The 23,556-nt window shown below is 53.1% G+C and overlaps 1 protein-coding gene across 4 annotated transcripts in view; it reads right to left on the bottom strand.

Moving 5' to 3' along the window:
* Positions 1-23,556, bottom strand: part of LOC123767427 (mitogen-activated protein kinase kinase kinase 7) — a 685,923-nt gene that overhangs the window by 139,116 nt on the left and 523,251 nt on the right. The window lies entirely within an intron of this gene.

Here is a 23,556-nt window from a genome sequence, read left to right as displayed (position 1 = left end):
GTTGGTGGTTGTGATGGGGTAGTGGTGGTGAAGGGGGGGGGGGTGGTAGTGGTGGTTGTGAAGGGGTGGGTAGTGGTGGTGGAGAAGGGGGTAGTGGTGGTGATGAAGGGGTAGTGGTGGTGGTGAAGGGGGGGGGGGTTGTGGTGGCGGTGGTGAAGGGGGTAGTGGTGGTGAAGAGGGTAGTGGTGGTGGTGAAGGGGGGTAGTGGTCGCGGTGAAGGGGGGGTTGTGGTGGTGAAGGGGGTAGTGGTGAAGGGGTAGTGGTGAAGGGGTAGTGGTGAAGGGGTAGTGATGAAGGGGTAGTGGTGAAGGGGGTAGTGATGAAGGGGTAGTGATGAAAGGGTAGTGGTGAAGGGGTAGTGATGAAGGGGTAGTGGTGAAGTGGTAGTGGTGAAGGGGGTAGTGATGAAGGGGTAGTGGTGAAGGGGGTAGTGATGAAGGGGTAGTGGTGACGGGGTAGTGATGAAGGGGTAGTGAAGGGGGTAGTGATGAAGGGGTAGTGGTGAAGGGGTAGTGGTGAAGGGATAGTGATGAAGGGGTAGTGGTGAAGGGGGTAGTGGTGAAGGGGTAGTGATGAAGCGGGTAGTGGTGAAGGGGTAGTGGTGAAGGGGGTAGTGATGAAGGGGGTAGTGATGAAGGGGTAGTGGTGAAGGGGTAGTGGTGAAGGGGTAGTGATGAAGGGGTAGTGGTGAAGGGGGTAGTGATGAAGGGGTAGTGAAGGGGGTAGTGATGAAGGGGTAGTGGTGAAGGGGCATAACTGGCCGACCCCTCACAGTGTTCAAGAGAGAACTGGATAAGCACCTCCAAAGGATACCTGATCAACCAGGCTGTGACTCGTACGTCAGGCTGCGAGCAGCCGCGTCCAACAGCCTGGTTGATCAGTCCGGCAACCAGGAGGCCTGGTCGACGACCGGGCCGCGGGGACGCTAAGCCCCGGAAGCACCTCAAGGTAAGGTGAAGGGGTAGTGATGAAGGGGGTAGTGGTGAAGGGGTAGTGATGAAGGGGGTAGTGATGAAGGGGTAGTGGTGAAGGGGGGTAGTGATGAAGAGGTAGTGGTGAAGGGGGTAAAGGTGAAGGGGTAGTGGTGAAGGGGTAGTGAAGGGGGTAAAGGTGAAGCGGTAGTGATGAAGGGGTAGTGGTGAAGGGGGGGTAGTGATGAAGGGGTAGTGGTGAAGGGGGTAAAGGTGAAGGGGTAGTGATGAAGGGGTAGTGATGAAGGGGTAGTGATGAAGGGGTAGTGATGAAGGGGTAGTGATGAAGGGGTAGTGATGAAGGGGTAGTGGTGAAGGGGGTAGTGATGAAGGGGTAGTGGTGAAGGGGTAGTGATGAAGGGATAGTGGTGAAGGGGGTAGTGATGAAGGGGTAGTGGTGAAGGGGTAGTGGTGAAGGGGGTAGTGATGAAGTGGGTAGTGATGAAGGGGTAGTGGTGAAGGGGGTAATGGTGAAGGGGTAGTGGTGAAGGGGGTAGTGGTGAAGGGGGTAGTGATGAAAGGGTAGTGGTGAAGGGGTAGTGGTGAAGGGAGTAGTGGTGAAGGGGGTAGTGATGAAGGGGTAGTGGTGAAGGGGTAGTGGAGAAGGGGTAGTGGTGAAGGGGGTAGTGATGAAGGGTGTAGTGATGAAGGGGTAGTGATGAAGGGATAGTGAAGGGGGTAGTGGTGAAGGGGTAGTGATGAAGGGGGTAGTGATGAAGGGGTAGTGAAGGGAGTAGTGGTGAAGGGGTAGTGGTGAAGGGGGTAGTGGTGAAGGGGGTAGTGGTGAAGGGGGTAGTGTTGAAGGGGGTTAGTGATCAAGGGGTAGTGGTGAAGGGGGTAGTGGTGAAGGGGTAGTGGTGAAGGGGGTAGTGATGAAGGGGGTAGTGATGAAGGGGTAGTAGTGAAGGGGGTAGTGGTGAAGGGGGTAGTGGTGAAGGGGGTAGTGATGAAGGGGGTAGTGATGAAGGGGGTGGTGGTGAAGGGGGTAGTGATGAAGGGGGTAGTGGTGAAGGGGGTAGTGATGAAGGGGTAATGATGAAGGGGTAGTGGTGAAGGGGGTAGTGATGAAGGGGTAGTGATGAAGGGGTATTGGTGAAGGGGTAGTGGTGAAGGGGGTAGTGATGAAGGGGTATTGGTGAAGGGGGTAGTGGTGAATGGGGTAGTGATGAAGGGGTAGTGGTGAAGGGGGGTAGTGGTGAAGGGGGGTAGTGGTGAAGGGGGGTAGTGATGAAGGGGGTAGTGGTGAAGGAGTAGTGATGAAGGGGGTAGTGGTGAAGGGGGTAGTGATGAAGGGGGTAGTGGTGAAGGGGTAGTGGTGAAGGGGGTAGTGATGAAGGGGTAGTAGTGAAGGGGGTAGTGAAGGGGGTAGTGGTGAAGGGGGTAGTGGTGAAGGGGGAAGTGATGAAGGGGGTAGTGATGAAGGGGGTAGTGGTGAAGGGGGTAGTGATGAAGGGGGTAGTGATGAAGGGGGTAGTGGTGAAGGGGGTAGTGATGAAGGGGTATTGGTGAAGGGGTAGTGAAGGGGGTAGTGATGAAGGGGTATTGGTGAAGGGGGTAGTGGTGAAGGGGGTAGTGGTGAAGGGGGTAGTGGTGAAGGGGGAAGTGATGAAGGGGGTAGTGATGAAGGGGGTAGTGATGAAGGGGGTAGTGATGAAGGGGGTAGTGGTGAAGGGGGTAGTGATGAAGGGGTATTGGTGAAGGGGTAGTGGTGAAGGGGGTAGTGATGAAGGGGTATTGGTGAAGGGGGTAGTGGTGAAGGGGGTAGTGGTGAATGGGGTAGTGATGAAGGGGTAGTGATGAAGGGGGTAGTGGTGAAGGGGTAGTGATGAAGGGGGTAGTGGTGAAGGGGGTAGTGGTGAAGGGGGTAGTGATGAAGGGGTAGTGATGAAGGGGGTAGTGGTGAAGGGGTAGTGGTGAAGGGGTAGTGGTGAACGGGGTAGTGGTGAACGGGGTAGTGGTGAACGGGGTAGTGATGAAGGGGTAGTGATGAAGGGGGTAGTGATGAAGGGGTAGTGATGAAGGGGCTAGTGGTGAAGGGGGTAGTGATGAAGGGGTAGTGATGAAGGGGGTAGTGGTGAAGGGGGTAGTGATGAAGGGGGTAGTGGTGAAGGGGTAGTGATGAAGGGGGTAGTGATGAAGGGGGTAGTTGTGAAGGGGTAGTGGTGAAGGGGTAGTGGTGAAGTGGGTAATGGTGAAGGGGTAGTGGTGAAGGGGTAGTGGGGGTCTTAGGTAGGGTGTAGAGGTTATTCCTGGCGGTGATCGCATACTCAGGGAATCCTGCCCTCCACATTTGTGCATGTACTCCCCTATATGTACTCTCCTACATTGTACTCAACTACATGTATTCACATAGTGGTAATTACAGCGCGGGTGTTAGCGCCTGGGCGTCTCCAGCAACTGGTCAACCAGTTCAACGACTCCCCGCACTTGTGCAGTATTGGTTATGAACCTGTTAAAGCTGGCCTCGGGAATGTCACATTTTAACCAATTTAACTGTTAGTAACTGTGTTGAAATATGTCAGGTCTCTCTCACCTCCCAGCGGCTCTAGTTAACAATGATCATCTCTGCTCTAGTGTTCCTCAGTGTTAACACTGCCCCTTTTTGCCTGCTTTAAAACCCTTCAATATTTTGTGGCTGGTGTCATTGTAGCAGTTCATTCCTTGGCCCCGCAGTGATGGTCCGTAGAGCAACTGTCTCGCTTCTTGCAGGTCTGTGTTCGATCTCCGATGGTCCTAGTGATTTAGCACCGTTCCATCACTTCGTCATTCTAAAGACAAATAGGTTTAGCGCTTCTCATGATCATTGTGTGTCTTCCAACATGACGGGAGTGAGGTCCTCCAACCTGCTTGCTTGATACCTGCTTGATGGGGTTCTGGGAGTTCATGTAGTCCCCAAGCCTGTCCCGAGGCCAGGCTTGACTTGTGAGAATTTGGTCCACCAGGCTGTTGCTTGGAGCGGCCCGCAGGCCCACATACCCACCACAGCCCGGTTGGTCCAGCACTTCTTGGAGAAAATTATCTAGTTTCCTCTTGAAGATGTCCACGGTTGTTCTGGCAATATTTCTTATAGTCGCTGGGAGGACGTTGAACAACCGCGGACCTCTGATGTTTATACAGTGTTCTCTGATTGTGCCTATGGCACCTCTGCTCTTCACTGGTTCAATCTTGCATTTTCTTCGTTCACTCCAGTATGTTGTTATTTTACTGTGTAGATTTGGGACTTGGCCCTCCAGTATTTTCCATGTGTATATTATTTGGTATCTCTCTCGTTTCCTTTCTAGTGTGTACATTTGGAGAGCTTTGAGACGATCCCAATAATTTAGGTACTTTATCTCGTCTATGCGTGCCGTATATGTTCTCTGTATTCCCTCTATTTCAGCAATCTCTCCTGCTCTGAAGGGGGAAGTGAGTACTGAGCAGTACTCGAGACGGGACGACACAAGTGACTTGAAGAGTACAACCATTGTGATGGGATCCCTGGATTTGAAAGTTCTCATAATGCATCCTATCATTTTTCTGGCTGACGCAATATTTGCTTGGTTATGCTCCCTAAACGTTAGGTCGTCGGACATCATTATTCCCAAATCCTTGACATGCTGTTTTCCTACTATGGTGAGATTTGATTGTGTTTTGTACCCTGTATTATGTTTCAGATCCTCATTTTTGCCGTACCTGAGTACCTGAAATTTATCACTGTTAAACCATCATGTTATTTTCTGTTGCCCAATCGAAAACTTTGTTGACATCTGCTTGTAATTTTTCAATGTCTTCCGTAGAGGTAATTTTCATGCTGATTTTTGTCATCTGCAAAGGACGACACGAAGCTGTGACTTGTATTTTTGTCTATATCTTATATGAGAATAAGGAACAGCAGTGGTGCAAGGACTGTACCTTGAGGTACAGAGCTTTTAACTGCGCTCGGACTCGATTTTACTTGATTGACTGTTACTCTTTGTGTTCTGTTCGACAGGAAATTGAGTATCCAGCGTCCTACTTTACCAGTTATACCCATTAACCTCATTTTGTGTGCGATCACTCCATGGTCACATTTGTCGAATGCCTTTGCAAAGTCTGTGTATACGACATCTGCATTTTGCTTTTCTTCTAGAGTTTCTGTGATTTTGTCATAGTGGTTGAGTAACTGTGAGAGACAGGATCTTCCCGCTCTAAATCCATGTTGTCCTGGGTTGTGTAGTCCATTGCTTCCCATAAAACTAGAAATTTGATTTCTAATCACTTTTTCAAAAACTTTTATTGTGTGAGATGCTAGTGCATCTGGTCCATAGTTTTTCGCCAAGGCTTTACTCCCCCCCCCCCCCCCCCCTTGTGCAGCGGAGCTATATCTGCTGATTTAAGCGCAGCTGGTATCTTCCCTGAATCCAGGCTCATTCTCCATATTATGCTGAGCGCTCGCGCTACTGGTACTTAACATTTCTTAATGAATATTGAATTCCACGAGTCAGGCCCAGGAGCTGAGTGCATGGGCATATTGTCAATTTATCTTTCAAAGTCTTCCGAGTTCGCGTTAATATCTGTTATATTATCTACAGCTTGAATGTCATTCATAATGAATCTGTCTGGATCATCAACTTTCACGTTGTTTATTGGTGTCGCTGCAGGTCACATCCTGGAGATCCCGTACAAGTATCACCCTTGTCTTGGGACAATATTTGGTCTAGTTTAGGTTTGTTATTTTCAGAGCCTGCAGTCAGGAGTGGCTCTCTGGAGTGTGGGGCGGACCTACACCGTATATACGGTGTTGAGGAGGCCTGGTTGTCGAGGCTCCTGAAGGCTCTCAAGTACATTTGACAGTTGTGTGATTGTTGAAGATGTTGGTGATGTGGTCTTCTGGTCCGCTGGTCCTCTGGTCCGCTGGTCCGCTGGTCTTCTGGTCCGCTGGTCCGCTGGTCCTCTGGTCCGCTGGTCCGCTGGTCCTCTGGTCCGCTGGTCCTCTGGTCCGCTGGTCCTCTGGTCCTCTGGTCCGCTGGTCCTCTGGTCCGCTGGTCCTCTGGTCCGCTGGTCCTCTGGTCCGCTGGTCCTCTGGTCCGCTGGTCCTCTGGTCCGCTGGTCCTCTGGTCCGCTGGTCCTCTGGTCCTCTGGTCCGCTGGTCCGCTGGTCCTCTGGTCCGCTGGTCCTCTGGTCCGCTGGTCCGCTGGTCCTCTGGTCCTCTGGTCCGCTGGTCCTCTGGTCCTCTGGTTCGCTGGTCCGCTGGTCCTCTGGTCCGCTGGTCCTCTGGTCCGCTGGTCCTCTGGTCCGCTGGTCCTCTGGTCCGCTGGTCCTCTGGTCCGCTGGTCCTCTGGTCCGCTGGTCCTCTGGTCCGCTGGTATTATCCTACCACCTGGTATCACAGAATGACCTTTCTAATTAAACTTTTTATACAATGATGCCTTTGTTCCGGGTTTGTTCCATCATGTACTACAGGCTGTGGTTGTTCCATCATGTACTACAGGCTGTGGTTGTTCCATCATGTGCTACAGGCTGTGGTTGTTCCATCATGTACTACAGGCTGTGGTTGTTCCAACATGTATTACAGGCTGTGGTTGTTCCATCATGTGCTACAGGCTGTGGTTGTTCCATCATGTACTACAGGCTGTGGTTGTTCCATCATGTACTACAGGCTGTGGTTGTTCCATTATGTGCTAAAGGCTGTGGTTGTTCCATCATGTACTACAGGCTGTGGTTGTTCCATCATGTACTACAGGCCGTGGTTGTTCCATCATGTGCTACAGGCTGTGGTTGTTCCATCATGTAACAAGGCTGTGGTTGTTCCATCATGTACTACAGGCTGTGTTTGTTCCATCATGTGCTACAGGCTGTGGTTGTTCCATCATGTACTACAGGCTGTGGTTGTTCCATCATGTACTACAGGCTGTGGTTGTTCCATCATGTACTACAGGCCGTGGTTGTTCCATCATGTACTACAGGCTGTGTTTGTTCCATCATGTACTACAGGCTGTGTTTGTTCCATCATGTACTACAGGCCGTGTTTGTTCCATCATGTACTACAGGCTGTGGTTGTTCCAACATGTACTACAGGCTGTGTTTGTTCCAACATGTACTACAGGCTGTGGTTGTTCCATCATGTGCTACAGGCTGTGGTTGTTCCATCATGTACTACAGGCCGTGGTTGTTCCATCATGTACTACAGGCTGTGGTTGTTCCATCATGTACTACAGGCTGTGGTTGTCCCATCATGTACTACAGGCTGTGGTTGTTCCATCATGTGCTACAGGCTGTGGTTGTTCCATCATGTACTACAGGCCGTGGTTGTTCCATCATGTACTACAGGCTGTGGTTGTTCCAACATGTGCTACAGGCTGTGGTTGTCCCATCATGTACTACAGGCCGTGGTTGTTCCATCATGTACTACAGGCTGTGGTTGTTCCATCATGTACTACAGGCTGTGGTTGTTCCATCATGTACTACAGGCCGTGGTTGTTCCATCATGTACTTCAGGCTGTGTTTGTTCCATCATGTACTACAGGCCGTGTTTGTTCCATCATGTACTACAGGCCGTGTTTGTTCCATCATGTACTACAGGCTGTGGTTGTTCCATCATGTACTACAGGCTGTGGTTCCATCATGTACTACAGGCTGTGTTTGTTCCATCATGTGCTACAGGCTGTGGTTGTTCCAACATGTACTACAGGCTGTGTTTGTTCCAACATGTACTACAGGCTGTGGTTGTTCCATCATGTGCTACAGGCTGTGGTTGTTCCATCATGTACTACAGGCTGTGGTTGTTCCATCATGTACTACAGGCTGCGGTTGTTCCATCATGTACTACAGGCTGTGGTTGTTCCAACATGTACTACAGGTCGTGGTTGTTCCAACATGTACTACAGGCCATGTTTGTTCCATCATGTACTACAGGCCGTGTTTGTTCCAACATGTACTACAGGCCGTGGTTGTTCCAACATGTACAACAGGCCGTGGTTGTTCCATCATGTGCTACAGGCTGTGGTTGTTCCATCATGTACTACAGGCTGTGGTTGTTCCAACATGTGCTACAGGCTGTGTTTGTTCCATCATGTACTACAGGCTGTGTTTGTTCCATCATGTACTACAGGCTGTGGTTGTTCCATCATGTGCTACAGGCTGTGGTTGTTCCATCATGTACTACAGGCTGTGGTTGTTCCATCATGTACTACAGGCTGTGGTTGTTCCATCATGTACTACAGGCCGTGGTTGTTCCAACATGTACTACAGGCCGTGTTCCATCATGTACTACAGGCTGTGGTTGTTCCATCATGTACTACAGGCTGTGGTTGTTCCAGCATGTGCTACAGGCCGTGTTTGTTCCAACATGTACTACAGGCCGTGGTTGTTCCATCATGTGCTACAGGCTGTGGTTGTTCCATCATGTACTACAGGCTGTGGTTGTTCCATCATGTGCTACAGGCTGTGGTTGTTCCATCATGTACTACAGGCCGTGGTTGTCCCATCATGTACTACAGGCCGTGGTTGTTCCAACATGTGCTACAGGCTGTGGTTGTTCCAACATGTGCTACAGGCTGTGGTTGTTCCAACATGTGCTACAGGCTGTGGTTGTTCCATCATGTACTACAGGCTGTGGTTGTTCCATCATGTACTACAGGCCGTGGTTGTCCCATCATGTACTACAGGCCGTGGTTGTTCCAACATGTGCTACAGGCTGTGGTTGTTCCAACATGTGCTACAGGCTGTGGTTGTTCCAACATGTACTACAGGGTGTGGTTGTTCCATCATGTGCTACAGGCTGTGGTTGTTCCAACATGTACTACAGGCTGTGGTTGTTCCATCATGTGCTACAGGCTGTGGTTGTTCCATCATGTACTACAGGCTGTGGTTGTTCCATCATGTACTACAGGCTGTGGTTGTTCCATCATGTGCTACAGGCCGTGGTTGTTCCAACATGTGCTACAGGCCGTGGTTGTTCGAACATGTGCTACAGGCCGTGGTTGTTCCAACATGTACTACAGGCCGTGGTTGTCCCATCATGTACTACAAGCCGTGGTTGTTCCAACATGTGCTACAGGCTGTGGTTGTTCCAACATGTGCTACAGGCTGTGGTTGTTCCAACATGTGCTACAGGCCGTGGTTGTTCCAACATGTACTACAGGCCGTGGTTGTCCCATCATGTACTACAAGCCGTGGTTGTTCCAACATGTGCTACAGGCTGTGGTTGTTCCAACATGTGCTACAGGCTGTGGTTGTTCCAACATGTGCTACAGGCCGTGGTTGTTCCAACATGTGCTACAGGCTGTGGTTGTTCCAACATGTGCTACAGGCTGTGGTTGTTCCAACATGTGCTACAGGCCGTGGTTGTTCCAACATGTACTACAGGCCGTGGTTGTCCCATCATGTACTACAAGCCGTGGTTGTTCCAACATGTGCTACAGGCTGTGGTTGTTCCAACATGTGCTACAGGCTGTGGTTGTTCCAACATGTGCTACAGGCCGTGGTTGTTCCAACATGTACTACAGGCCGTGGTTGTTCCAACATGTGCTACAGGCCGTGGTTGTCCCATCATGTACTACAAGCCGTGGTTGTTCCAACATGTGCTACAGGCCGTGGTTGTCCCATCATGTGCTACAGGCCGTGGTTGTCCCATCATGTGCTACAGGCTGTGTTAGGACCTGCGCTGCCTGGTCAGGTCATCGGGCACCACCTCGCCCACACACGGACCAAACACTATTAAGCATCAACACAAGTACTCAGTTTAGAGTATTACTCACGAGTCAGGTAGTGTTAAGTGGCCTCAGAGAACGGTTTAATACATATTGAAATAGGCTTCCATTTGTCTTATGCTCACTCATAGACTGTGGCTATGAGGGCAGTGAGGCCACGTGCGTATACTTCCACACCACTCAACTTGCACCACATGAAAATATCATATCTTGAGGTTATCTTGAGATGATTTCGGGGCTTGATATCCCCGCGGCCCGGTCCTCGACCACGCCTCCTTTTTGTTGCACACTCCCAGGAAGCAGCCCGTAGCAGCTGTCTAACTCCCGGGTACCTATTTACTGCTAGGTAACAGGGGCATCAGGATGAAAGGAACATTTTGCTCATTTGTCTCCGCCTCCACTGGGAATCGAACCCGGAAACTCAGGACTACGAATCCGAAGCGCTGTCCACTCAGCTGTCAGGCGCGCACCCAGCTGCCAGGCGTCATTCCAACAGCTCCAAAATATTCCCAAATCCATATGATGTCTCTGGTACTTGGAAGATTATAAGCAAATATAGAGTTAAGCGGTTAACATACAGGATTAACATATGCTCCTGACTCTTGGCTTCAACAATGTCAACATTAACAACAGCGTCTCCTCCGTATAGTTTTGGTTAAACACTAAAACGTTAATTTACGATTAAGGTACGAGAGCGTCCTAACATTGTGATGAGTTGTTCATGTGTAACCACTCGACCACTCACCATTACCAGGGGAAACATGTCTCCTCAAAAATAGTTAGTTAGTAATAAGCAATTTGTGATTAATTAAATGATATACCAGTGTGCCGCCTCCACTACTGTGTGTGCAGGGGGAGGGGTGAGTGGGAGGGGGCGTGAAATAGTTGTTGTGCAGGTTGGGGTCGTCAAGGGAGTAGGGAGGAAAAGGGGTATTTCAGGGTGAAGGGGAGAGAGGGGGGGGGGGGGGTTGTAGGGCGGGTAGAATAGTGGTGTCTGGGAGGACGGGGGGGGTTGTAGGGCGGGTAGAATAGTGGTGTCTGGGAGGACGGGGGGGGGGGGGGGGGGGGGAGACAGTGGGCAGTATAGGGGGATGGTGGAGGCAGGAGGATGTGTATGGTAGACCGGACATATAACAACTCCCTGGTTTATACACATGGCAAGAATGCTTCAACTCTGGCACCTGCACAGTTAATATGCTCACGACCTCTGATGGTAAACACATTTGTTATCAAAAGAAAATCATTCACATTGTTTTGATGAAGGTTTACTGTTACCCCAGCAGCTTGGCGCTGCCTTCTCTCACAGCAGGTGTCGCGCTCCTCAATATATTCCCCCATCGAGGCAAAATACACAAATGTAAATCGTAAACAGAGTCTTGAACTCGGCTTGCATTAGTGTGTGGTGTTGGCCAGTGATACACGCACGACTGGTTGACACTTATGCTCAGGGGCGCCTGACACCGTCACAGGCCTCACAGTAGAAACAGTGGGGCGCGGGTTGGGAATGGTGACAGTTTTACTAGTAGTCACACTCATGCCAGCTTAACACACTCACGCAGTGTGGTGATGTCAGAGAGAAGACGTGCAGGTGTTGACGTCCTCTAACATCACTCTAAACACCTCGACCTTCACCACTTGGCACTTCTCAAACTTTTCTCTGATTCTGTCCACACAATATTTGGCCTCCTCCAGTGAACATGATGCCTGGGCTCTCAAGCACAACACCACCTGGCTCACGCGACGCTTCACACCCGGGTGCAGCTCCCGGGAGACGAACGTGTTTGCTTCAGGTGGTGATGTAACCTTTGAGGAAGTCTGCTTCAACACAGTCTGGTATCATATCAACAATCACACGCTAGAGTTTCATGAATATGAAGCATGTTTAGTTCATGAACAAATATATTTGTCTGACAGCATTTTGATGACAAGTTTCTTTTATCCAACACCAGAGTTGTGTAGTCCTTACACTTGAGGCGCAGAATCTTTCCTCTCATGAGAGCCGTTTATACTTAGTGAAGACTTCATAAGGACTCACAGCCAGGCTCATACACTCTGCTGTGTCAAAAACAAACTTGCCACAAGTAAAACAGATAAAGTGCTTCGTTCACTTAACGAATGAGTGCTATTCTGGCCATATTTACTTTAAGATATAATAAGAAAGACAACACTTTCTTGTGTCAGACAGAAAGGAACTAGTTTCATTCATTTTGTAAATATTCTGCGATTTTTTTCTCTATTTAAAGGTCCTTCAGTAATTAAAGAATATTATCCCTCAGTATTAAAATATTTATAAAATATTGATTGATAAAATGTCAATATATCTCACAATATTTAAAAATTCAAAGTTTTCAATTGAGTTGTATTACAATCCTATTGTTCATTGTAGAATGTTTTAAATTACTTTGGAAGGTCGCGCTGAGTACAGCAAAAACCCGCAGGTTCCCCACTCTCTTGAGGTTATCTTGAGATGATTTCGGGGCTTTAGTGTCCCCGCGGCCCGGTCCTCGACCAGGCCTCCACCCCCAGGAAGCAGCCCGTGACAGCTGACTAACACCCAGGTACCTATTTTACTGCTAGGTAACAGGGGCATTGGGTGAAAGAAATTCTGCCCATTGTTTGTCGCCGGCGCCCGGGATCGAACCCGGGACCACAGGATCACAAGTCTAGTGTGCTGTCCGCTCGGCCGACCGGTTCCCCACCCTTGCCCTAGACAATACTTGAACCAAAGAATTATCATTAACCATCTTAGCCACGGCAGCAGCCATACCAACACGCCCAAACTCTCTGATCCAGCAGAGACTCAGCAGTCCTCTTCCCAGGAGCAGACGGTATAGCTGCCTCATCACCCACCACATGGGCGTCAGGGAGACCACCAACATCAACATGAGTGCCACATCATTACCCTACAACCCACCTGAGAGCCCAACATGGCGAGGTGTAAGAGCACCATCAACACCAGGGGTCACCCAGGTGTATGCCAGGAACCAATCGTGGCCCTGCTGGTGGCCCTGCTGGTGGCCCTGCTGGTGGCCCTGCTGGTGGCCCTGCTGGTGGCCCTGCTGGTGGCCCTGATGGTGGCCCTGATGGTGGCCCTGCTGGTGGCCCTGCTGGTGGCCCTGCTGGGGGCCCTGCTGGTGGCCCTGCTGGTGGCCCTGATGGTGGCCCTGCTGGTGGCCATGCTGGTGGCACTGCTTTGACACATATGCAAGAAACCTTGTGCGTATTAGTGGCTTTAGGTGTTGTATGTATTAGCTCTATCTATAAATCCAACATTATGTTTGTAACTCATCTTCTATGTGTGTTCTATTACTCGAATACAAATTTGAATTTGAATCTGACAGATATGGTTGATGATCTGACCCGAGCCAGACCTGGGGCCAGATTCACGAAGCAGTTACGAAAGCACTTACGAACCTTTTCTCAATCTTTGGCGGCTTTGTTTACAATTATTAAACAGTTAATGGGCTCCGAAGCACCAGGAGGCTGTTTATTACAATAACAACAGTTGATTTGGAAGTTTTCATGCTTGTAAACTGTTTAATAAATGTAACCAAAGCTGTCAAAGATTGAGGAAAGATGTACACGTTCGTAAGTGCTTGCGTAACTGCTTCGTGAATCTGAACCCTGACCACCCAACTGGTTAAGGTGGGACACGTCGAGCCACGTGTCCTAGCCCAGCCCGTCCTCCAAACAAAGATCCAAAAGTGATTCCATGCACCCGCCAAACCCCCTGTTTATGAATGAAAAGCGGTTTACACACGACTCACAACTGCTGACGTTCGAACATATCCGGAACAAGTGCTTCACTGACGAATTTTATCCGAATCACAGCGCTATAAATGCTTCACTCACGTACTACAAATACAAATAATCGCTAACAGAACCTAAACACCTAACCTAACCTATCCTATGCCTATATATACACAATAGTCAAATATATTATAATATTAATTTATACTTGAGAAAATTCCCGTTTTGAATGAACAGCATGTAAAAATTTATGAATGCGTCTGTGGGGTTGACCGCTGGATGTAATGGACTTGAGTCGAGGACGGGTTGCCTAGCCCTAGTGCCCCCTTAACATGCGGGGCTACAGTAGAGACCTGTTCAAGTACATGGACTGAATTACTGAGCACGGAAACTCATTGAAGTATTTTTATCACGGTAAATTACAGTTCAAACCAGGGTATATATATTTGTTCGACTAGCCTGTAGTGTCAAGGCTCGAGGGCTGCTACAGTACATAGTGAGTTATTGAACATTCAGCCACAGACGGTAAGGAACGTGTTCTTACACGCTCAAATTATTAAATCATATGTACTTCATAATTATTGGATTACGTAAGATAACATGACTACAGGTCAGTTATATCATCAAGTACTTGAAGGGAAACGGAATGGAAGAGACATGATAACGATACATGATACTTGTGGTAGTCTCAGTGGAAGAGACATGATAACGATACATGATACTTGTGGTAGTCTCAGTGGAAGAGACATGATAACGATACATGATACTTGTGGTAGTCTCAGTGGAAGAGACATGATAACGATACATGATACTTGTGGTAGTCTCAGTGGAAGAGACATGATAACGATACATGATACTTATGGTAGTCTCAGTGGAAGAGACATGATAACGATACATGATACTTATGGTAGTCTCAGTGGAAGAAAAAGACCAAACAGAAAAATAGGACCTGGAAGGAAATGTTGAGGTTGACACGAGTGACGGAATATCCAGTAAGTTGTTTACTGTAAACGTGGTGAGCAAACTGTCGTAACTTGGGGGGGGGAGGAGGAGGGGGGGGAGGAGGAGGGGGGGGAGGAGGGGGGGGGAGGAGGGGGGGAGGAGACGGGGGGAGGAGGGGGGGGAAGGAGAGGGGGGGGAGGAGAGGGGGGGGAGGAGAGGGGGGGGAGGAGGGAGGAGGGAGGAGGGAGGAGGGAGGAGGGAGGAGGGAGGAGGGAGGAGGGAGGAGAGAGAGAGAGAGAGAGAGAGAGAGAGAGAGAGAGAGAGAGAGAGAGAGAGAGAGAGAGAGAGAGAGAGAGAGAGAGAGAGAGAGAGAGAGAGAGAGATAGATAGATAGATAGATTACACAATACACAGCGTCAACACACACGGAGCAGCAAGGTGGGACAATCACTACAGTAAACTAGCGACAGGTGCTCAGACTGGGCTCGGGAGCTAGAGCTCGACACAGCAAGCATATTTAGGCGAGTAAACAATGCATGCATCAGTGAGTATGATTCATCTAAATGGCACTTGGCAACATGGCACCTCGTGCCTCAATAAAGCATAGTGAGGTGGCTCTTATTACCGGGCACCACACCCCCCCCCGGGTCCCCCCACACACACACCCCAGGTCCCCCCACACACCCCCAGGTCCCCTCACACACCCCCAGGTCACTCCCCCCCAGGTCCCCTCACACACCCCCAGGTCACCACACACGACCAATGAGCCAGAGCTCAACCCCCGCAAGCACAACTAGGTGAGTACACACCCAGGACTGGGTTGGGAGGCGGGACCAATGAGCCAGAGCTCAACCCCCGCAAGCACAACTAGGTGAGTACACACCCAGGACCGGGTTGGGAGGCGGGACCAATGAGCCAGAGCTCAACCCCCGCAAGCACAACTAGGTGAGTACACTCAGGTAACCCCACATACTCGGGTAACGGGGAGGTTGAGCCATAATCTACACTCTCCTGGGATATTGTCACTCCAACTCCCACACATCTCACATATTCCTATATGCTACAGTCCACGTTTTCTTAAACCCATAAAGGATACCTCTAATTTGCAGAGCATGCCAGTGGCTAGTGCCCTGAGCATGCACAGTGGCTAGTGCCCTGAGCATGCACAGTGGCTAGTGCCCTGAGCATGCACAGTGGCTAGTGCCCTGAGCATGCACAGTGGCTAGTGCCCTGAGCATGCCAGTGGCTAGTGCCCTGAGCATGCACAGTGGCTAGTGCCCTGAGCATGCCAGTGGCTAGTGCCCTGAGCATGCCAGTGGCTAGTGCCCTGAGCATGCCAGTGGCTAGTGCCCTGAGCATGCCAGTGGCTAGTGCCCTGAGCATGCACAGTGGCTAGTGCCCTGAGCATGCCAGTGGCTAGTGCCCTGAGCATGCCAGTGACTAGTGCCCTGAGCATGCCAGTGGCTAGTGCCCTGAGAATGCACAGTGGCTAGTGCCCTGAGCATGCACAGTGGCTAGTGCCCTGAGCATGCACAGTGGCTAGTGCCCTGAGCATGCACAGTGGCTAGTGCCCTGAGCATGCCAGTGGCTAGTGCCCTGAGCATGCACAGTGGCTAGTGCCCTGAGCATGCCAGTGGCTAGTGCCCTGAGCATGCCAGTGGCTAGTGCCCTGAGCATGCCAGCGGCTAGTGCCCTGAGCATGCCAGTGGCTAGTGCCCTGAGCATGCACAGTGGCTAGTGCCCTGAGCATGCCAGTGGCTAGTGCCCTGAGCATGCCAGTGGCTAGTGCCCTGAGCATGCCAGTGGCTAGTGCCCTGAGCATGCCAGTAGCTAGTGCCCTGAGCAAGCCAGTGGCTAGTGCCCTGAGCATGCACAGTGGCTAGTGCCCTGAGCATGCACAGTGGCTAGTGCCCTGAGCATGCCAGTGGCTAGTGACCTGAGCAAGCACAGTGGCTAGTGCCCTGAGCATGCACAGTGCCTAGTGCCCTGAGCATGCCAGTGGCTAGTGCCCTAAGCATGCCAGTGGCTAGTGCCCTGAGCATGCCAGTGGCTTGTGCCCTGAGCATGCACAGTGGCTAGTGCCCTGAGCATGCCAGTGGCTAGTGCCCTGAGCATGCACAGTGGCTAGTGCTCTGAGCAAGCCAGTGGCTAGTGACCTGAGCAAGCCAGTGGCTAGTGCCCTGAGCATGCCAGTGGCTAGTGCCCTGAGCATGCACAGTGGCTAGTGCCCTGAGCATGCCAGTGGCTAGTGCCCTGAGCAAGTGCAGTGGCTAGTGCCCTGAGCAAGTACAGTGGCTAGTGCCCTGAGCATGCACAGTGGCTAGTGCCCTGAGCAGGCCAGTGGCTAGTGACCTGAGCAAGCCAGTGGCTAGGGCCCTGAGCATGCCAGTGGCTAGTGACCTGAGCAAGCCAGTGGCTAGTGCCCTGAGCATGCACAGTGGCTAGTGCCCTGAGCATGCACAGTGGCTAGTGCCCTGAGCATTCACAGTGGCTAGTGCTCTGAGCATGCACAGTGGCTAGTGCCCTGAGCATGCACAGTGGCTAGTGCCCTGAGCATGCACAGTGGCTAGTGCCCTGAGCATGCCAGTGGCTAGTGCCCTGAGCATGCACAGTGGCTAGTGCCCTGAACATGCACAGTGGGTAGTACCCTGAGCAAGCCAGTGGCTAGTGCCCTGAGCATGCACAGTGGCTAGTGCCCTGAGCAAGCCAGTGGCTAGTGCCCTGAGCATGCACAGTGGCTAGTGCCCTGAGCATGCCAGTGGCTAGTGCCTTGAGCATGCACAGTGGCTAGTGCCCTGAGCATGCCAGTAGCTAGTGACCTGAGCATGCCAGTAGCTAGTGCCCTGAGCATGCCAGTGGCTAGTGCCCTGAGCATTCACAGTGGCTAGTGCCCTGAGCATGCCAGTGGCTAGTGCCCTGAGCATGCACAGTGGCTAGTGCCCTGAGCATGCCAGTGGCTAGTGCCCTGAGCAAGCCAGTGGCTAGTGCCCTGAGCATGCACAGTGGCTAGTGCCCTGAGCATGCCAGTGGCTAGTGCCCTGAGCATGTCAGTGCCTAGTGCCCTGAGCATGCACAATGGCTAGTGCCCTGAGCATGCACAGTGGCTAGTGCCCTGAGCATGCCAGTGGCTAGTGCCCTGAGCAAGCACAGTGGCTAGTGCCCTGAGCATGCCAGTAGCAAGCGACCTGAGCATGCCAGTAGCTAGTGCCCTGAGCATGCCAGTGGCTAGTGCCCTGAGCAAGCCAGTGGCTAGTGCCCTGAGCATGCCAGTGGCTAGTGCCCTGAGCATGCACAGTGGCTAGTGCCCTGAGCATGCACAGTGGCTAGTGACCTGAGCAAGCCAGTGGCTAGTGCCCTGAGCATGCCAGTGGCTAGTGACCTGAGCATGCCAGTGGCTACTGCCCTGAGCATGCACAGTGGCTAGTGACCTGAGCAAGCCAGTGGCTAGTGCCCTGAGCATGCCAGTGGCTAGGGCCCTGAGCAAGCACAGTGGCTAGTACCCTGAGCAAGTACAGTGGCTAGTGCCCTGAGTATGCCAGTGGCTAGTGACCTGAGCATGCACAGTGGCTAGTGCCCTGAGCAAGCCAGTGGCTAGTGACCTGAGCAAGCCAGTGGCTAGTGCCCTGAGCAAGCACAGTGGCTAGTGCCCTGAGCAAGTACAGTGGCTAGTGCCCTGAGCATGCACAGTGGCTAGTGCCCTGAGCATGCACAGTGGCTAGTGCCCTGAGCAAGCACAGTGGCTAGTGCCCTGAGCAAGCACAGTGGCTAGTGCCCTGAGCAAGCACAGTGGCTAGTGCCCTGAGCATGCACAGTGGCTAGTGCCCTGAGCAAGCCAGTGGCTAGTGACCTGAGCAAGCCAGTGGCTAGTGCCCTGAGCAAGCACAGTGGCTAGTGCCCTGAGCAAGTACAGTGGCTAGTGCCCTGAGCATGCACAGTGGCTAGTGCCCTGAGCATGCACAGTGGCTAGTGCCCTGAGCATGCACAGTGGCTAGTGCCCTGAGCATGCACAGTGGCTAGTGCCCTGAACATGCACAGTGGGTAGTACCCTGAGCAAGCCAGTGGCTAGTGCCCTGAGCATGCACAGTGGCTAGTGCCCTGAGCAAGCCAGTGGCTAGTGCCCTGAGCATGCACAGTGGCTAGTGCCCTGAGCATGCCAGTGGCTAGTGCCTTGAGCATGCACAGTGGCTAGTGCCCTGAGCATGCCAGTAGCTAGTGACCTGAGCATGCCAGTAGCTAGTGCCCTGAGCATGCCAGTGGCTAGTGCCCTGAGCATTCACAGTGGCTAGTGCCTTGAGCATGCACAGTGGCTAGTGCCCTGAGCATGCCAGTAGCTAGTGACCTGAGCATGCCAGTAGCTAGTGCCCTGAGCATGCCAGTGGTTAGTGCCCTGAGCATTCACAGTGGCTAGTGCCCTGAGCATGCCAGTGGCTAGTGCCCTGAGCATGCACAGTGGCTAGTGCCCTGAGCATGCCAGTGGCTAGTGCCCTGAGCAAGCCAGTGGCTAGTGCCCTGAGCATGCACAGTGGCTAGTGCCCTGAGCATGCCAGTGGCTAGTGCCCTGAGCATGCCAGTGCCTAGTGCCCTGAGCATGCACAATGGCTAGTGCCCTGAGCATGCACAGTGGCTAGTGCCCTGAGCATGCCAGTGGCTAGTGCCCTGAGCAAGCACAGTGGCTAGTGCCCTGAGCATGCCAGTAGCAAGCGACCTGAGCATGCCAGTAGCTAGTGCCCTGAGCATGCCAGTGGCTAGTGCCCTGAGCAAGCCAGTGGCTAGTGCCCTGAGCATGCCAGTGGCTAGTGCCCTGAGCATGCACAGTGGCTAGTGCCCTGAGCATGCACAGTGGCTAGTGACCTGAGCAAGCCAGTGGCTAGTGCCCTGAGCATGCCAGTGGCTAGTGACCTGAGCATGCCAGTGGCTAGTGCCCTGAGCATGCACAGTGGCTAGTGACCTGAGCAAGCCAGTGGCTAGTGCCCTGAGCATGCCAGTGGCTAGGGCCCTGAGCAAGCACAGTGGCTAGTACCCTGAGCAAGTACAGTGGCTAGTGCCCTGAGTATGCCAGTGGCTAGTGACCTGAGCATGCACAGTGGCTAGTGCCCTGAGCAAGCCAGTGGCTAGTGACCTGAGCAAGCCAGTGGCTAGTGCCCTGAGCAAGCACAGTGGCTAGTGCCCTGAGCAAGTACAGTGGCTAGTGCCCTGAGCATGCACAGTGGCTAGTGCCCTGAGCATGCACAGTGGCTAGTGCCCTGAGCAAGCACAGTGGCTAGTGCCCTGAGCAAGCACAGTGGCTAGTGCCCTGAGCAAGCACAGTGGCTAGTGCCCTGAGCATGCACAGTGGCTAGTGCCCTGAGCAAGCCAGTGGCTAGTGACCTGAGCAAGCCAGTGGCTAGTGCCCTGAGCAAGCACAGTGGCTAGTGCCCTGAGCAAGTTCAGTGGCTAGTGCCCTGAGCATGCACAGTGGCTAGTGCCCTGAGCATGCACAGTGGCTAGTGCCCTGAGCATGCACAGTGGCTAGTGCCCTGAGCATGCACAGTGGCTAGTGCCCTGAGCATGCACAGTGGCTAGTGCCCTGAACATGCACAGTGGGTAGTACCCTGAGCAAGCCAGTGGCTAGTGCCCTGAGCATGCACAGTGGCTAGTGCCCTGAGCAAGCCAGTGGCTAGTGCCCTGAGCATGCACAGTGGCTAGTGCCCTGAGCATGCCAGTGGCTAGTGCCTTGAGCATGCACAGTGGCTAGTGCCCTGAGCATGCCAGTAGCTAGTGACCTGAGCATGCCAGTAGCTAGTGCCCTGAGCATGCCAGTGGCTAGTGCCCTGAGCATTCACAGTGGCTAGTGCCCTGAGCATGCCAGTGGCTAGTGCCCTGAGCATGCACAGTGGCTAGTGCCCTGAGCATGCCAATGGCTAGTGCCCTGAGTATTCACAGTGGCTAGTGCCCTGAGCATGCCAGTGGCTAGTGCCCTGAGCAAGCACAGTGGCTAGTGCCCTGAGCAAGCACAGTGGCTAGTGCCCTGAGCATTCACAGTGGCTAGTGCCCTGAGCATGCCAGTGGCTAGTGCCCTGAGCATGCACAGTGGCTAGTGCCCTGAGCATGCCAATGGCTAGTGCCCTGAGCATTCACAGTGGCTAGTGCCCTGAGCATGCCAGTGGCTAGTGCCCTGAGCATGCCAATGGCTAGTGCCCTGAGCATTCACAGTGGCTAGTGCCCTGAGCATGCCAGTGGCTAGTGCCCTGAGCATGCACAGTGGCTAGTGCCCTGAGCAAGCACAGTGGCTAGTGCCCTGAGCAAGCACAGTGGCTAGTGCCCTGAGCAAGCACAGTGGCTAGTGCCCTGAGCATGCCAGTGGCTAGTGCCCTGAGCAAGCACAGTGGCTAGTGCCCTGAGCAAGTACAGTGGCTAGTGCCCTGAGCATGCACAGTGGCTAGTGCCCTGAGCATGCACAGTGGCTAGTGCCCTGAGCAAGCACAGTGGCTAGTGCCCTGAGCAAGCACAGTGGCTAGTGCCCTGAGCAAGCACAGTGGCTAGTGCCCTGAGCAAGCACAGTGGCTAGTGCCCTGAGCAAGCACAGTGGCTAGTGCCCTGAGCAAGCCAGTGGCTAGTGACCTGAGCAAGCACAGTGGCTAGTGCCCTGAGCAAGCCAGTGGCTAGTGCCCTGAGCATGCCAGTGGCTAGTGCCCTGAGCAAGCACAGTGGCTAGTGCCCTGAGCATGCCAGTGGCTAGTGCCCTGAGCATGCCAGTGGCTAGTGCCCTGAGCAAGCACAGTGGCTAGTGCCCTGAGCAAGCACAGTGGCTAGTGCCCTGAGCAAGCACAGTGGCTAGTGCCCTGAGCAAGCACAGTGGCTAGTGCCCTGAGCATGCCAGTGGCTACTGCCCTGAGCAAGCACAGTGGCTAGTGCCCTGAGCATGCCAGTGGCTAGTGCCCTGAGCAAGCACAGTGGCTAGTGCCCTGAGCAAGCACAGTGGCTAGTGCCCTGAGCAAGCACAGTGGCTAGTGACCTGAGCAAGTACAGTGGCTAGTGCCCTGAGCAAGCACAGTGGCTAGTGCCCTGAGCAAGCACAGTGGCTAGTGCCCTGAGCAAGCACAGTGGCTAGTGCCCTGAGCATGCACAGTGGCTAGTGCCCTGAGCAAGCACAGTGGCTAGTGCCCTGAGCATGCACAGTGGCTAGTGCCCTGAGCAAGCCAGTGGCTAGTGCCCTGAGCAAGCACAGTGGCTAGTGCCCTGAGCAAGCACAGTGTCAGCTATAAGGTGAGTACATGTACAAGCTGGGCCTGGCAAGTTAGCAACACAGTGTACATCAAGGCTACAACACGTCCCACACTCTGGTCAACAACAAACACAATCACTGACTCAACATCCACTTTAAAACCGGGTCAATATATCCAGCATCATTAAAAAGATTAATTTATTTATTTATTTTAGCATCAGTACGTCCGCAGGCATGCAGCTTCCCTATACAGTAAGTCCGCAGGCATGCAGCTTCCCTATACAGTAAGTCCGCAGGCATGCAGCTTCCCTATACAGTAAGTCCGCAGGCATGCAGCTTCCCTATACAGTAAGTCCGCAGGCATGCAGCTTTCCTATACAGTAAGTCCGCAGGCATGCAGCTTCCCTATACAGTAAGTCCGCAGGCATGCAGCTTCCCTATACAGTAAGTCCGCAGGCATGCAGCTTTCCTATACAGTAAGTCCGCAGGCATGCAGCTTCCCTATACAGTAAGTCCGCAGGCATGCAGCTTTCCTATACAGTAAGTCCGCAGGCATGCAGCTTCCCTATACAGTAAGTCCGCAGGCATGCAGCTTCCCTATACAGTAAGTCCGCAGGCATGCAGCTTCCCTATACAGTAAGTCCGCAGGCATGCAGCTTCCCTATACAGTAAGTCCGCAGGCATGCAGCTTCCCTATACAGTAAGTCCGCAGGCATGCAGCTTTCCTATACAGTAAGTCCGCAGGCATGCAGCTTCCCTATACAGTAAGTCCGCAGGCATGCAGCTTCCCTATACAGTAAGTCCGCAGGCATGCAGCTTCCCTATACAGTAAGTCCGCAGGCATGCAGCTTCCCTATACAGTAAGTCCGCAGGCATGCAGCTTCCCTATACAGTACGTCCGCAGGCATGCAGCTTCCCTATACAGTAAGGAGTGTTGTCTGGGTCAGGAGCTGGCTGACTTGCACTAAAATACCCATCTGGCAGGATGGTTAGTGACAGCTGCAGCAGCACACGCCCTCAGCTGCTGAGGCTGCCCTTGAGGCTGCCCTCAGCTGCTGAGGCTGCCCTTGAGGCTGCCCTTGAGGCTGCCCTCAGCACCAAGAGCGGACGTGGTGCTGAGGGCAGCACACACGTCTCTGTGCACCAAGCACCGGCAAGCGGAAGAAAAAAGGAAGTTTCAGGCACCACACACCGACAGGTCTGAAGGCTCTAATGACTGAACATTCAATAATGTGAAGTGAGAGGTGAGGAGCCACTGTGCGCTGGCAGAGTTTACAGGTAGAGTGGTGAGGAGTGTGAGAGGTCACCCTGGGCCGCGGGGAGTGGTGAGGAGTGTGAGAGAGGTCACCCTGGGCCGCGGGGAGTGGTGAGGAGTGTGAGAGGTCACCCTGGGCCGCGGGGAGTGGTGAGGAGTGTGAGAGGTCACCCTGGGCCGCGGAGAGTGGTGAGGAGTGTGAGAGAGGTCACCCTGGGCCGCGGGGAGTGGTGAGGAGTGTGAGAGAGGTCACCCTGGGCCGCGGGGAGTGGTGAGGAGTGTGAGAGGTCACCCTGGGCCGCGGGGAGTGGTGAGGAGTGTGAGAGAGGTCACCCTGGGCCGCGGGGAGTGGTGAGGAGTGTGAGAGAGGTCACCCTGGGCCGCGGGGAGTGGTGAGGAGTGTGCGAGAGGTCACCCTGGGCCGCGGGGAGTGGTGAGGAGTGTGAGAGAGGTCACCCTGGGCCGCGGGGAGTGGTGAGGAGTGTGAGAGGTCACCCTGGGCCGCGGGGAGTGGTGAGGAGTGTGCGACAGGTCACCCTGGGCCGCGGGGAGTGGTGAGGAGTGTGCGAGAGGTCACCCTGGGCCGCGGGGAGTGGTGAGGAGTGTGCGAGAGGTCACCCTGGGCCGCGGGGAGTGGTGAGGAGTGTGCGAGAGGTCACCCTGGGCCGCGGGGAGTGGTGAGGAGTGTGAGAGAGGTCACCCTGGGCCGCGGGGAGTGGTGAGGAGTGTGAGAGAGGTCACCCTGGGCCGCGGGGGAGTGGTGAG

The sequence above is a fragment of the Procambarus clarkii genome, chromosome 74, assembly GCF_040958095.1.
Source record: "Procambarus clarkii isolate CNS0578487 chromosome 74, FALCON_Pclarkii_2.0, whole genome shotgun sequence".
NCBI classification, from domain to species: Eukaryota; Metazoa; Arthropoda; class Malacostraca; order Decapoda; family Cambaridae; genus Procambarus; species Procambarus clarkii.
This window is presented reverse-complemented; position numbering and strand designations above follow the sequence as displayed.